This window comes from Hesperophylax consimilis, chromosome 29 (assembly GCF_061612785.1).
Source record: "Hesperophylax consimilis isolate HC1 chromosome 29, BYU_Hcon_1.0, whole genome shotgun sequence".
In the NCBI taxonomy this organism is placed as follows: domain Eukaryota; kingdom Metazoa; phylum Arthropoda; class Insecta; order Trichoptera; family Limnephilidae; genus Hesperophylax; species Hesperophylax consimilis.
The window spans coordinates 18,398,471-18,411,401 of NC_142864.1; the positions used below are offsets into that span (position 1 = coordinate 18,398,471).

At 32.9% G+C, this 12,931-nt stretch overlaps 1 protein-coding gene across 11 annotated transcripts in view; it reads right to left on the reverse strand.

The window, feature by feature from the left end:
- bt (projectin protein bent) overlaps window positions 1-12,697 on the reverse strand; it is a 278,571-nt gene extending 265,874 nt beyond the window's left edge. For all 11 annotated transcript variants that reach the window (XM_089649279.1, XM_089649282.1, XM_089649281.1 and 8 more), the window contains exon 1: window positions 12,595-12,697. The gene's annotated coding sequence lies outside the window, so the exon portion shown is untranslated. The remainder of the gene's footprint in view (window positions 1-12,594) is intronic.
- Between the last annotated feature and the right edge of the window lie 234 nt (window positions 12,698-12,931).

A 12,931-nucleotide genomic window follows, 5' to 3' on the forward strand; every position in this document is an offset into this window, starting at 1 on the left:
TAGGTTACGCAAACCTTGAAACTGAAATGTCACGCCAATGCATAATTTATTGCAAAGAAAAATCAGCATTCAAAAATCGCGCTAAACGCATTTTTTAAACTAGCAATTTAGGCGAAGCTTATTGCCTAATCACTATTTTGATTAATCTTTATAACGAATTGGTGTACATTATGAATACCAAAAAAAAAGTTTTAGTTCAATTGAAGGTTTTCCTATCGTTTCGCTTGAGTATAATACAAATAAAAAAATAAATTACTCAATAAAAAATATAAATGCAAACAACTACAAATTTTTTTTTTCAATAGAAATGTATGAACGCGTAAAGGAAAGAACTTAAAAAAAATACAGTTTTATAGCTAAGATTATCTGTGACAGTTTCACTTGATTAACTTTTTTGCTTTCTTATAAAATTATTTACAAAATAAATAAAAACCAGTTTTTGCTTGAAATCGAACGTTTTTAGACGCCGTTTGTCAAGCAATTTTAATGCCTATTACCTACGATATAAGGAATACCAAGAATATACACATTTTTGGCTTGTAGCTTTCTCTTAAAGCAATATTTGAAGATTTATCTGTGAATTGCACATAGGTATTTAGAATTCAATTTAATTCGGTGTAATTTGTTATTTACAAACTGTAACCAAAATTCAGGCTTGAACACACTAAGAAATATATACTTTTTAAATTTGGTTTTACGCCCAGCCGGACTTTTACGTGGATTTTAAGAACAGAATATACCTAGTGAGCTATCGAATAGTTTACACAAAGTTTTTAAAGCATTAAATAAAGTTTAACTCATAAACTGAATTTGAAAAATTATTAGTTAAACATGTAACAGTAACATAAAATAATATAGAAACTAGAACAATACTACATTTAAGACAAATCACTAAAACTACATTACCAACGCTACATTTGTAGGATTCAACAAAGTTCTGGTATAGATTACGCTTAGTTCTATAAATGGAGTCAATAAATATGTTAATAGTACCCTCGAACTTGTTGCCTAGATTGCATCTAGTCTGAATTCTAATCGAATCTTCAATATAATTTTGACAAAATTAATACACAGGGTTTTCCAATAAGAGGTGTTATTTTGAATAGCCCGTTATTTCGGTAGATCTTATTTTTGAAGGTGTCATTTTTTGAAATTTGACAAGTAGAAACTACGTCATTAATAAAAATTGAACGATACACGCTTCGACAACTCATTGAAATTATTAAAATTCACTTGAGTAAATCAAATGCAAAGCATCTTGAGTGATGAGGCCCATTTCCACCTCGTTGGCTTCGTCGACAAGCAAAATTGTCGCATCTGGGGCTCGGAAAACCCAAGAATTATTGTTGAAAAGCCTTTCTTTCCTCGACGTGTGACTGTTTGGTGCGGTTTATGGTCCGGCGGAGTCATTGGACCTTACCTTTTCGAAAATGAGACTGGAGCAACAGTTACGGTGAATGGATCGCTATCGAGAGATGGTTAATGATTTTTTATGGCCGGAATCGGATGGTATTCATCTGGACAACGTTTGCTTTGAACAAAACGGCGCTACGTGCTACACAAGCAACGAAACCATTGATCTTTTACGATTGAATATCAAAATAACACCTCTTATTGGAAAATCCTGTATTACTTCACCTTCCTTTTCTTCATAATTTGAAATAATAGCCTAGAACACCCTTAAAGGGTGAAAGCAAGAAACATTTAAAAAATAAATTTAAAAACTTCTTTCTTATATTAATTTCACCAAGTTGTTTTAATGTTTCAGTTCTGTGAAACTAAAATCATTTCAACATCACATGTCCTATAAATGTCACTACTGAAGTGTGGAATTGCTGGTCAATGTGCCAAAGTTCTTAAAGTTAAACATTTCTTGCTTTGGTTCCTACCGTTCCTATTTCTATCAAATGCTTTGCCGGCTGAGAAATCTCGAGCGGACCGAAATCGATATTCTAAAAGGTATGAAGATTAATTTCATGATTTCTCAATTCATTCATAACAGCCGAGCGCACTATTTTATCCATTTCGGGGATCTAGCACAGTGAAATTTATACTTTACAATATTCGATCTTTAGGCGTAACTACGCGCTGTTGATAGCCAAACTGATATTGATAACACAATAAATAGGAAATCGATATACGCTGGCAACACTGGATTTATTGTCTGCGAATTGACATTCCGAAACGTCAAACGTCATATAGAAGCTGCAAAACGGCATAATAAACCCAAAACTATTCACGATAACACTTCTGGTCATTTTGTAATAATTTTTTAAGCAATAATTATTAGCCTGAAACACTCATCCACATTGAAAAATCTCCTGATAAAAGATACATGACGCCAACGGACTTGAAACCGGACCGGATAAAGTTGGTTGTTTCAGGTGAAAAAAATGTAACAAGCAGTAATTGTTGAATGAAACACTAGTATATATTGAATTATTTTGCGGATAAGAGATATGCCGCCATAGCTCAGTGGTCAGAGCTGTCGACCGGAAATCGAAAGGACACGGGTTCAAGTCCCGTTGGCGTCATGTATTTTTTATCAGGAGACTTTTCAATGTGGATGAGTGTTTCAGACTAATAATTATTGCTTATAAAATAATTGTTACCCTTTGTGCCATGCATAAAAAATCATGTCTTAAACATTATTTTACCAAAAAATAATTGTAATAATTTATTGAGTAATACCTTAAATTGTAATATTTAATAATTGAACATAATATTAACGATTTTCAAACGAAAATTTGTATGAGAAAAATTCCCAAAAGCGACCATATTTTATTCTTATTTTTTTGTTTCAAATTTTAGTTTTAAAATCGCTTATATTGTCTTCAATAATTACATATTATTATAGTTTGTATATGTACAAATGAATGCGCTATTATTCCGAAACCCACTAGGCTGATTTTATAATATTTAGTGATGCTCATAAAGGTCAAAGTTAGAGTGTTTTATTTATAAATAACTAACTCGTATAACTCGGGAAGTTTGTTAAGTGATTACAAATAGACGATACGTAATCAAACGAGTAGTTTTAACGATACAACTTTGTGACTTAGCAATCAGAAGCAGAACTAGGTAACTGAGAAAAAAGCAAAACACGCCTAACCTCCAGTTAGCTAGACATCGCGTTGGACAAAAGCCAAATTCCTAAACTACAGACAACAATAGTTGGACAATTTTAGAATGTGTTACAGAGAGGTTAAACCGACTAGAAGATGAAACAGAGTTAATTCTATGAAATGATCTTCTGTACTCTGCTCCATAGCATTTTCAAGAAACCCAAACAATATCTAATAACTTTAAATTTCCAGGGTATAAACAATTCTGGGAGATATTTCTCACAGACTAATACGAACTCAGTAAAATTCACTCTCATTTAATTTTGTTTTATGGTGATAAATGATTTTAAAAAATGAAGCCGTATAAACAAAAGTTGCTTACAATATTTTGACTAAAATGAGTGAACCAAGAATTACGTGTATTTTTGCGTGTGTGTGCGTGAGTGCCACCAAAAGATAGAACGCATTGCCAATGACAACGATTCTATCTGCTGAGTTTCAACTCGAACGAATGTTGGAAAGTGGGTTAATTTCCACACCCAATATTCAGTTCATTCATTCAATCGAGAAAACACAATCAAAATTCAAATAGATGTATTGAAAAGAACTAGAAATAGAGAACACAACCCCTTCAGTTTGCATATAAAAGCTTACCATATGCAAACTGTTAAGTTCCCGTCATTTCACAGAATTTGAACAAATCATCAAATTTCAAAGTTTATTTTCAAGTTTTGCGAAGGTTATATTCAAGTTCTTTCATCATTTCAGTTGTGTTAAACAACTGGCCAATAATGATATAATAACAGAACTTTAATAGAAGCTTCACAGAACTTGAAAATCAACTGTGAAATTTGATGAATGGTTTGAATTCTGCGAAAAACCGATCCTTAGCATTTTAAAAATATTTGTGAAGGTTTTTTAATATTTTTCTTACATAAAACAAAATAAAAAATTGAGGTGACAATAATTTTTATAGTGCCTTTGTTTAATTAAATATGTTTTTTAGTTTGGTGTAAAGTTCTAATTACAATTCACACCATAAAAAACATCGATAAGCGTCATAATTTATGTTTATAATTGCATAATATGTCGATATTTAATACCTAAATTTGAAAAAGAAGTCTTGCAGCTGTTTTCATTTCTGAAATTAATTCAAAAACATCGATTTTATCAGGAATCGAACGCAATGCGAAATTATTTCCCGCGCAATCGAAGTTTTGACAGTTCGCTTGAGAAATACATAAAAAATATCAGACGGTCCGGGCTAGAGGTTAAAATAAATCAGGGATTAACAAAACACTTTTAAATACACTTTTATAAGCCGTATAAAAAATGGCAATGGATTTAAATAGTATTCACGTCATTAGAAAACAATTAGGACAGCCCTGGCATCATCATTAAAAGAGGAAAACATATTTTAATATTATGGTTAAACGTAATGTCTTTTATAATCTATGCAATATTTTATGAAAGTTTTTGCAAAAACAATTTTGCAAGTTACTTTAAAATATTAAGATGAATTATTTCTTTGCGGCCGTACATACGCAATAAATAGTTTTGTCCGTAAAAAACTCAATTATTTCAATAAATGTCACTAGTCATAGGTCTTAGTTTTAGGTCACTAGTTATAAAACATATTTGTCAGTCACGAGTTATAAAATTAAGAGGAAGCTACAAGCCAAAAATGTGTATATTCTTGGTATATCTTATATTTTAGGTAATAGGCATAAAAATCGATTGAAAAACAGAGTCTGGAAAGGTTCGATTTCAAGCACAAAAATGATTTTTATTTATTTTATAAGAAAGCAAAAAAAATAATCAAGTGAAACTGTCACAGATAATCTTAGCTATGATACTGTATTTATTTAAAGTTGTTTCCTTTATGCGTTTATACATTTGTACTGAAAAAAAAAATTTTTTAGTAGTTTACATTTATATATTTTTTATTGAGTAATTTATTTTTTTATTTGTATTCTACTCAAGTGAAACGATAGGAAAACCTTCAATTTATCTAAATTTTTTGTATTCGTGATGTACACCGATTCGTTATAAAGATTAATCAAAAGAGTGATTTGGCACTAAGCTTCGCCTTAAGTGATGTTTAAGAGGTAACATAAATTAAGTTTTTAAAGAAAAAGAACCCCATAATTTTTGGTGTTTAATGAATATATTCAAGGTTGTCCGGGCTTTCTTCGTTATCAAGTGTCACGCGAGTCAATACAATGTGTATTGTTTTAATTACAGTTCATTTACTATTATTCCGCCATAATATAAATATCGTACTAGAAGACTTACAATATATTTTTTTATTAAAAATTTAAAAATACACACATTGGAAGACAGGCGTAAAATAAAAGACTTAACTTTTTTATTCAAGATTCTAAACTCTAAATTCGACTGTTTCGAACTTCTGCAACTCATAAACTTACGAATACCTACAATAACAACACGAAAAAATACACTATTCCACTGCAACACACATAAGCGCAATTACATTGCGAACTCCCCAATACAACGGTTTCACACTATGGGAAACCAATACGTAGGTGATGTCGATATATTTAATATTAACTTTGCGAATTTTGTGGATTACGTAAAAGACTTATTTAAACACTATTCCTAAATGGAAGTTATATTTTTGTAAGCCATTCAAATCGCTGTATTTTTTAATTTATGTTCTTTTATTTTTAATATTTCTTTCTCATGTTTTAAAACTGTCATTAAAATTGTACCACCTACATGTAAAACCCTTTGGGCGTTAAATAAATGAATGAATAATCCCAATATCAGAGTAAGACAGTGATGTAAACTGTCATCAACATAAGAGTAAGCGCATGAATGACAGACGCAATTGGCCTCAGAACAGAAATGCATCAAGAAAGTGAATCACCTATGCGTTTTGTGCAACGACTCTTGGCTGCTAGATCAAGTGTTTGAATAAAATGCTTGTCAGATGAAAGGGAACACAAAATATGTATTTTTCAGTCCAAAGAGTGAAGAAATATTATGCAAATGAAATTTATATGCTTCGCATCACGTCCGATCATTCACAAATATATCTCTAAAATAGTATAAAATAAAGTCGCACTTCGCGTTTGTCTGTTTGTGCGCTTAGTTCTTCTAAACTAAGCAACAGATTTTGATAGGGTCTTCAGTAGTATTTAGAGAATTTCTTTCGAAAGGTTTATTTATTTATTTCACATATACGGCACAACATGTGCCATTCACATACTAATTTACAGACAATAGTACAGCAACATAAGGAATGCGACAATATAAATGTAAGTATAATGGTATAATCAGTAAATAGTAAGTAAGGTTAAAAGTATGAAAAAACAAAGAGATATAAATATAATATAAGTAGCAATCTGTTGTATAGTAATAAGTCAAAGTAAGAAATTATATATAATAATATACAATAAAGTAGTATAAGGAAGAATGAAGTGCTTATAAAATGTCTGAAAGACATTAAGAGTTTGTAAAAAATAAAATAAAAGATATTAGAAAGGTATATACTATTAGAAAATGAAAGGAATAAAATATATACTTTTATAATATGAAAAGGAAACAAAAGTAATAAATGGGAGAATCGCGTGTATAATAATAATGTGCGACACTGCTTGACAGTCCGATAAAGTTTTACATAGTACCTATGATGACTATGATATATAATGCACTGATATCAGCTTCTACCTATCGAGTAGGTACTAGTAGTTTTTAATATATAATAAAGTACATAAAAGTCGATGTGTTGTAATCAAGTCATAAAAATAATATTTTCAAGCGCTTACATTGCTAACGCTGGCTAAACCTTATGAGATACATCAAAATAATGTACTACGGAATTGTATAGCTTCAAAAGGCCTACAGAAAAGTCTGCAAAGGTATACGTCTATCTCCTAAGGATAACCCCCAGCAACGTATATTTAAAAAAAATAATGTTTCTTTGTTTGTACCGTAAGCGTTCCTATACCGTTCATCCGAATTCGCTGCAAATTTCAAAGTTTGTTCTTATTAGTGCCAGGTGTGTTTAGAAAATGGTTTTGATGATAAAAGAAGTCAGTATTCACACCCGACACCTGTGTTCTAAAGATTACAATCATCTATTAAACCCCGGAATAACCAATATGAACCGATTTAAAACAAGTTTCTCATTCTTCTTCTTCTTCCTAGCACTATCCCAACTCATTGCCTAGGTAGGCTGTTGGGGTCGGCTCTTCTCGTTCTCAGGTTATAGCTTCTTCGGTTCTGAGTGTCGCTTTCATCTAGGCCGTTTCTTTGTAGGATTTTGGAGCATTGGGTCATCCAGGAGTTCTTTGGTCTACCTCTGGATGACTGTCTTTGAAGCTCTATAGACATTGCCTGCTTCACAGTGTGGTCTGGTGGTCTCCGTCTTATGTGCCCATACCATCTTAACTGTCGTTCCTCTAGCTTACTGTTTATGTCAGTGACACCCAGGCTACCACGAATGCGTGAGCTTTTAATTTTATCTTTTAATGATACTCCTGCCGTCCATCTAAGCATTCGCATTTCTGCTGATTCGAGTTGCCTAGAGTAGGAGTTGTACATAGTCCAGCATTCGGAGCCATACATAAAACAAGTTTCTCATTAACGCTTTAAATTTTTAAGTTCCAAAAATACATGTTATTTTTTAAGATAATATCCATACATTTTTTATGCCAAAACGTTAAATATATGAAATTCTCTCTATCGGAAAAAATCGCAAAGTTAGCACCGAAAATTATTAAAAACACGTTTTGTTCTGTTATTTGCATTTTTGTCGAGAGATTTTTGCTCTATTTCAAACGAGTCGTGTTTTATTAAATATTTTCACCATTTTCGCTTAATTATTATCGTTTTTTAACATTAGCGCGCTCCCTCTAACATTCGCATTTAAATATCTCCTTTTCAAACCATCTTTGAACGCTTACTACGGGGCCTTAAGATGATCGAATCTATCAAACTTATGCTCAAAGACAATGATTTATATCAGGTATACATTACACCAAGCAAATATAAGAACAGAACTGCATTTTAGATCTTTTAGACGGTTAATTGCTTAGATTTTCACATCGAATCTTTTTTTCTTAATTTAGAATTATTAAAAATAACTTATATCTGTATCTATTGTAAGCATTATTCTGTAAGTAGTAAGTTTAGCAGGGTATAGTAAAATATTGACTTACCAGCTGCCAAAGAAGTGGAGGGTTAATCCATTTGGAGTTACTTTCGTGGTCTGCTTATGTTTGTTAGTTTCCAAGAACAGAACGTAATATGAACTAAAAGATGCGTGAAATATGTAAGTATTAATCAGGCCACGCTGTGATCTTCAAACGACAATGTATTGACATACAGAAGGGGTGGATATACGTATATATCGTTACAATTTTTTAAACTTAAATCAAACCAATGTATTTGAGTGTACCAATGATCAATTAACATTTGTGTAAAGCAAATATAAACAAAAATATCTACCATTTCCCATCAAACTGGTTCATCGTTGGGTTGTATTGTCAAAGAGATTTACTTATTTTTTATTGTTAATATACGCACAAAAGTCCCAACTGTCCGGGGGATTCTTCTAACCATCGAAAATATTCTCAGTACCACCGTGACTAGCCATTTAATTTCCCATCATGGTGGGATGCATCTTACACAAACACTTACACAAGTTAGCCATTTTTTTTATAATCTTCTACGAGATATAGACATCATTCAACTTAACTGATGTTTTCATCTAATTTTATTACAACAATTTAGTTTTTAATATATATTTTTTTACATTTCTACTAATAAATAAAAGTTTTTTCTGACAATGGAGGGCCTCAGTGGCAACCCTGCGGAATGCCGCTAAGTGGATTGTGTTTGTGCACGGTGCATTTGATAACTGAAGTGTTATGAATAGAAATGCAAGGCTTTGCAAGTTAGGAGTTTTATGTCTTGGAGTTTTTACGGTAGCGATTGCTTGCTGCTGTTTTGCTTTCAGCTATACTATCTGCTTCATTTTCTACTTCTACCTTGCTTATTACTTTGCATTCCTTTTTTCTTTCAGATTTATTTTTTGTCTTGCTTTCTTTTGTTGCTTTCTACTTTGCCAGTTGGTACCCTGCTAGTTTTCTACCTTACCAAAAGATTTGCTACCTTGATATATGCTACTATGTTCGCTTGCTGCTATCGTGTGATATAGATTCAAGAGAAAAGTGTCTGTCCCAAAATACGCGTTTCCAAGCAGAGCCCGAGCTTATTTCATCTCATTCCTTGAGTTTAAAGTGTATTTATAACAAACTGAAGAGAGAGAGGCGAACTAGAAATTCAAATCAAGTTGGCCTGGATTTTTTATTAGTGCATTTCATGATTTTGGGTCAACGTATTGTAATTGCTATAAATTATTTTACCTCTGCATATACATACATTTTTCCACTTTATTAGTTAATTCATTTTATTCAATAAAAACATATTTAGAAATGCGTCACACTCGGTAATTGCATTTCCGATATTTTCAATTTTTCCTGTCGAAAACGGCCAATTTCGGTTATTTGACCTAACATCTAAACTTCAAATCGTTGTTACTCGGTGTTGCTATCGTAAACACTTTTAGCTTCCTTACTATGTTGGCTTCCTGTCCAATGTGCATATTTAATATTGGGATCGTTATGTTTCCTTAAGAGAAAGTTTCTTTTAAAAAAGTAATTGAACAATTTTGTTCTTATTTATTAGATTTCTTCATTTTATTGATAAGCAGTATTAATTTGTTTCAGCCAGTTGACTAGTTCGGTCCTGACGTGTGTTAAGGGGAGGGAGACGAGAAATTTTCACCGGAATGTGTGCCACGGCCCACGTGACCTAGCGGGCGGGCGTGTGGGAGAGGGGGGGTGTCGGCGGCCATCTTTCCGAGCTGCGCGCGCATTGTTTACGAGTGTTGCCTCATCTGAATATATTCCGCCGCCCACATTTCGACACGGTCGCGGCGTTTGACGATTGTTCTAGATAGGCCGAATTTCAAAACTCAAACAATTAATGCAGCAATATTCGCGCATAGCATACCTAACATCATCTACTGTTCTCTGCTAGATGAAAATCTGATAAAAGTTTTATTTACGCCAAAAAAAAACCGTTAAAATAAATATTTTCTTTCTTCTTTTTTTTACCTCAGGCAAATAACCCTAAACATTTTATTAACCGATACAACCATTATTATAAGCGCAAAATTGTCCGATGCTCTGTAGAGAGCTTAAAATGTGCTTGCACAGCGCGGGTGTATACTGTGCGCCCTAAAATTTAATTTTCGAAGTTAGTTATCCTTTTAAAAAAACTCATCTCAAATGTAAAGCCGGGATCACACCCTATCTATTCTATGATCTATTTCATAGAATCTTTAAAATAGATCAGAGAGAACAGGCTTTCTAAGGAATAGAAGCCCAAAGTTTAATCGACTGCTAATGGTTCCATAAATTGCTTATAGATTATTGCAGATTAATTTTTTTTAGAATATAAAATTTGTTTTTATTATTAAACAAGGGAAAAATTGATTAAAAAATAGTATGCCTTAATTGAATTCCACGTTTTCTACACGATTGCCTAAACTGAGAAAAAATACTAGACAGCTGAAATACTCTGAACATAATGTTAATGCAATATCATTTTAGATTAAAAAATAATTCAAAATCGAATACATTTCAAGTATTATTGGAAAGCTAAAAGTAATGAACCTCAGTCACCAATTTAATTAGATACACCTCCCTCCTCTTTCACAGTGTCTTGCATTTGATGGGTCAGGGGTACATTGTGCTCTAGTTCCCCTTTCGCTTGCCCCCTCCTCTTGCGCTTCTCTTTTCGCTTTATTACACCTTTGCCAGTGGCACCTCCGCCTACGCGCGCGCTGATTGGTCGTTGCGCAATCCCTCCCTTACCCTCCCCCCTCCCGGCCGCAATAGTAGCAGATCTAAGGTCATCTCAGAATAGGACCACTATGCGATATGATATGAAACAAGAACGAGTCGAATCCACAACCTAATCATGTAACACAACGTAACCACATTTTACATTTTATTGAAATGTTTTTTTAACATAATAATAAATTTGTTCATGTTTAAAAAAAACTACTCACTTACATACATAAATATAAGGAAAAAAAAAACAAATTTTAATTGTGTTAAAAAGACTATGAAAAATTTGTTGTAAATTGAAAACACGTATTTAAAGAGAAAAAAGTTTTCTCTTCTTGTTAATCGCCCTTGAAGTGATATTTCACAAAATGGCGCTATAATGCAGAGAAAAAAAGTTTCAAAGATGAAAAAATGTGTTTTTACGAATTACACGATACTCTTCATCGCTTCACTGGGGAGATGAAAATTTATTATTTTGAACACCAGATATCAAGTAGGTACTGCTTCCCAAAATATTTCTCGCGCTAGCTTTTTATTTCAGGCCTGGCAACATTAGAACTAAAAATATGACAGTTTTATTTTTAAATGGTCCGGTTCAAATTTCGCGGAATGTCTGACACAATTCGGCACGATAATAATGTCACGTAACTGAACGGACCTTTTTATAAACTTAATAAGACAATAATAATTCCGTCCTGACAATCTTATAAACTTAATACGGTAATAATAATAATAACGAACGGACAATCTTCCAAACTTAATACGGCAATAATAATAATAACGAACGGACAATCTTCCAAACTTAATACGGCAATAATGATACCGGGCGGACTATCTAACAAACTTAATACGGTAATAATAATAATAACGAACGGACAATTTTACAAACTTAATACGACAATAATGATACCGTGCGGACTATTTAACAAACTTAATACGGCAATAATGATACTGTGCGGACTTTCTTACAAACTTAATAGAACAATAATAATATAATGTTGACAATCTAATAATCAACTGAATACGGCAACAATGATATAATGCGGATCAGCCAATAAATAAACTAAATACGATAAAATAATATCGTGATAATCTAAAAAATAAACTTAATACTATATCAATGACATTTTGTAAAAATCCTGGATTTCACTTCACTTTTTTTAAATCATTTTTTACGCTCTGTTCTTAGATTGGTTGTATAAAGCGTATCACCAAAAATAATATAATCTTTGTTAGAATTTCGAAAAAAAATCTAACTACTAAAAAAATCACAAGGTTAGAACCGATGAGAAAAAATAATGGATGAATTGAAGAAGAAAAATAAAAGTTTTTTTCTAATTTCTCACTGCAACACAATCATTAATTGGTTATTAAAGCTCCCCAACACAACACTCACCGTCTCAAAGCACTTTTATTTAAACAAACAAGAAATACTTAATGCTAAATTAATTTGTATTAATTTTATAATTTTTTTTAAACAGCGGAGAATCGAGTTACTCGCGCCTTAAGATTGTGAATTTTCCACTTTGGCCACACTTCTACTTGCTAAGGCGGGAGTTATAAATGCGGACTTTTGACATTTGAAACCGGTTTGTGTTTGTCGTTCGCGTCTTTCCGAATAATTAGATTATGCTCAGACTTACAATAATAACAGAAAAACTTTGTCGACTTTGAATTTCGTTTCACGATGCATTGCCCGGTTGTTGAAGTTTGGTCGCATGCGGCGCGGCCAGCGGTCGGTCAGCGCGAAGACGAACTGATGAGCCGGATTGGGGAGGGGGGAGGGTTCGACTCCTGGCGGCCGGGGGAGGAAGCTCGCTCCGCCCCGCACCCCCGCTTCTAGCCGGTTTATTATTTCAGATATTCGGAATTATTTCAGTCCAATACGCCCACTGGCCGCCACTGGAAAAAATCCCCACAGGCAAATCCGTCAGTCTGGTAATTTGAGCGGCTCGCGTTTTGTTATGGGCTGTATTATCA